Here is a 4,021-nt window from a genome sequence, read left to right as displayed (position 1 = left end):
CTCTTGGTATGCCGAGGATCTCTTGGTATCCTCAATAGTATGCCAGGGATCTCTTGGTATCCTCAATATATATAAATGTGCCAGGGATCTCTTGGTATCCCGAGGATCTCTGGGTATCCTCAATATATATAAATGTGCCAGGGATCTCTTGGTATCCCGCACCTCAGTCCAGAATATATCAAGTACAGGGGGGGGGGGGAGATCTCCCGGGAAGCCGTCCCGTAGTCCCAAATTAAACACACAACAACAACAATTCATAAATCTCGGAACAATGCTAAAATAAGGACAAGAAGTAGTAAATTATAGCCTAACATGCTTCACAGAGTACAAATAGCACAGCTAAAACAAATAAGCAAGTAAGCCAGCTAAACACGAGTCTCTAAGCTAGCGCAGGTATAAACCTACAGTTAAAATGAACAAGTAAACAAGAAATCTCAATTTAAATACTTCAAGTAGAAACGGGTTTACAACAATTAGCTCAAGTACGTGCTCGTCACCTCATGTACGAGGCATTCAAATATTCAAAGATCATATCCTAAGGGGAAAGGTCCCCCACACAAGGTTAGACAAGCCGCTTACCTCGAACCGGCTCAATATCAACTAGAAATCACGCTCTTGCCACGAGTATCCGACTCCAAATGGATCAAATCTATTCAATTCAATTACACATTGTAAATAACATCGCAAACACCTGGTCTTGCTAATAAATTCAAAGCTACGACGTAAAATTAGATGAAATGACCAAAATGCCCTCCAGGCCAACTCCCCGGAATCGAATAATTTTCACATTTTCAGAACCCTCGTACTCTCACGAGTCTAACCATATAAAAGTCTCCCAAATCGCAGGTCAAATTCTCACTCAAAACTCCATAATTTAGCCAATGAAGTTTTACCCCAAATTATCCAATTTTGATCCTAAATTCGAATTCCAATGATACATTTAACTATATAATGATGAAATATAACTAGAAGGGATTAAGGAAACGTTACCCAATAGTCTTCTCTTCAAAACCCACTCAAAATCGCCCTTACCCGAGCTCTCAACTGATTTTTGTAACTTATGAACTCAAACCCTCGAAATTTCTATTTCTACCCAGGGATTTCCGCTTCTGCGGACAAGGGACCGCATCTGCGGTCCCGCTTATGCTGAACAAATGCCGCTTCTGCGGCTATTAACTAAAAATCCAGGGGCTCCGCTTCTGCGGTCTTAAACCGCACCTGCGGTGGCCGCTTCTGCGAAATACTTACCGCTTCTACGGTTTCTCACCAATGACCCAGGGCCGCATCTGCGACTTATACCTCGCAGGTGCGTAACCGCTTCTGCGGTCAAACTTCCGCACCTGCAGAAACTGAAGGGAGCCCAAATTCTGCTCCTGCGATGGGATGGCCGCTTATGCGGCTCCGCTTCTGCGGTTCCCAAGCCGCAGAAGCGAAAATACCAGAAGAGAGAAAAACCAGCTGCTGCAACACTTCAAAAAATTCTTCCGTTAACCACCCGAAATCATCCCGAGGCCCCCCGAGACCTCAACCAAAAGCACCAATCACACCTAATACCTCATTCAAACTTGTACCAATCCTTAAACCACCTAAAACAACGCCGGAAACCCGAATTAATCAAAGATTTAAGCCTAAGAACTTCAATTTCCAACAAAACACGCTTTCGATCAAAAACCTACCCGAACCTCGTCCGAATGACCTGAAATTTTGCACCCACATCCCAAATGACATGAAGGAACTAATGCAACTTCTGGAATCCCATTCCGACCCTCGGATCAAAAACTCACTATCGGGCCGGAAGCTTCAAAAATACAAACTTCGGCATTCCAAGCTTAAATGAGCTACGGACGTCCAAAATACATTCCGAACGCGCTCCCAAACCCGAAATCACCTAACGGAGCTAACGGAACCATCGGATTTCCATTCCGAGATTGTCTTCAAACTGTTCCGACTTCGGACCATTTTTTCAAGTGTCCCAAAACACTCCGAATCCTAACACCGAACGTCCCAGCAAACCAAAATAACAGAAATGAACTTAGGGGAAGCAGTTAAGGGGGGGGGGGATCGGGGCGTAAATTCCAAAAATGACAGACCGGGTCGTTACAATTCCTCCTTATCGAAGGAATGAGAATCATTGCATGGCTCCCCACAGTAGGGTCCTGTGGTGGCTTGACATCCATCGAAAACTTGTAAAGAGTCGGGGGACAGTTGAGAACGTATCTCTTCTCTCGCATTTCCCTGAAGAGAAATACCTTTACGTCGTTTAGACTTGAAAACTCTAGGATTGTGTCTGACCCCATCAAATTCATTTCCTCCACATCTTCTATTGGTAGATCTTCTGGTTCTGGTTGATTGGGAGGAGCATGGTGAATTGGGACATTGTTTTGCCCTAGCTGACCGTCTGGAAGGGGATTGTTTGCATGGGGACTGTTTGCATGGGGTGGGGCAGCCATTTGGTTGGGCATTTGACCCGTGGCATTTGAGCTCGGCATTGTCCATGACATGAACACAAGGTTCATGTTCGAGATTTCCCCTGGGGGAAAGAAGGGAAGATCTAGCTGCATGTTCTGAGTTTGTACTGGGTTGAAGTGGGGTGGAAGACTCCATGGTTTCTCATAGCTTGAGCTAGGTTGGAGTTCATGGATGGGGCTAGGGGGTGGAGAATGTTGTTCAACCATACATGGTTGAAATAGTTGCTCATTGTGCATCCCCTCCGATACTAGCTGGGCAAGAAAGTGAGAGTTTTGTAGCACTATCACTGTTTCTTGTCCATCCAGGATCATGTTGAAGGAGATTGCATGCCCCATCAAAGCTTGTTCGATCCAACTGAGAGGTTGATGATCTTGTGGGAGCGGTGGTTGGACATAGAAGATTTGGTTGGTTGTTTGAGCTGATAGAGGGATTGGGGGGTTGGCCATGGCGTGTGCTCTTTGGTGTCTTAAAATTTGGACTAGACGATATCGTCTCCTCTGAGATACTGGTATTCTTGGCATTGTTGTTTGTGGGGAAAGGTTTATATTTTGGACAGTGTGTGAGGCTACTGGCGGAGGAAGTGGTGTATCTATATTTCTAGGAGGAGAGGTACTTATTATCTCTAGTGGCGTGCATATAAGCTTGCTTGAGTTTTTGGTAATGGAAGAATTTGGTTTAGATTTAGCCTTAGGAACGTGTAAGTTGTCATCTTCCATTTGTTGTCCAATGGCAGGTTCTTGGGACAGTTGGTCCCCTTTGGTTTTGTCCCTCATGCAAAGGTTTGTAAGGTTAGTAGTAATTTGATTAGGTTCATTAGAAGCTAAGTGGTCATTAGGCAGTCTATGTGGCACGGTGGATTGAGTAGTATAACTAGTAGTAATAGGCATGTAATTAGTGCCATGCATGTTGGGTGATTGTTCACAAACTTGTATTGTCACGTGGCAATTCTCATTAGACTCTAATTCCATGCAATCCTGGTTGGGCGGAGTAACCAATGCTTGGAATTTATTTTCAGAATTTTGAGTTTGAAGGGGATTATTTCCTTTAACAATGTAATGCTTAATAGGATTTTTATGGCAATTTTTGGGAAGGGATTGCTTACCAGTAGCTATAACGTTTAAGGAAGTAGAAGAGTGTATACCTGTCAATGATTTTGATTGATCATGTAAGGTACCTGAATTGGTTCTTTGATTGACCTTCTTTTTTGTTAGGAAGCTCACTGTTCTCCACTCCTCTTCTTCTTTATTAGATTGCCTTGAGACATCATTGGCACATTGCACTGGAGCAATAGTGTTCTTTGATTGGTGGACGGTGGAGTCTAAGGCAACTGAGGAGGGGGTATTGGGGACTGAAATTAAAGGAGCATTTTGATTTAACATGCCCAAGTCTTCCACATTTAATACATAAAAGATTTCCATCTTCATAATAAATGGTTTGTTTGTGGGATCCGATCAAAATGGAATGTGGTACTGGGATGTCCAAGGGCAATTCAATGCATAGCCTAGCATATCTTCCTCTAAGGGTTGAGAAAGTGCAGGCATCAACCTTAAGC

This window comes from Nicotiana attenuata, unplaced genomic scaffold, assembly GCF_001879085.1.
Source record: "Nicotiana attenuata strain UT unplaced genomic scaffold, NIATTr2, whole genome shotgun sequence".
NCBI lineage: Eukaryota > Viridiplantae > Streptophyta > Magnoliopsida > Solanales > Solanaceae > Nicotiana > Nicotiana attenuata.
The sequence above is the reverse complement of the archived record's forward strand: the minus strand, read 5'-3'. Positions refer to the sequence as shown.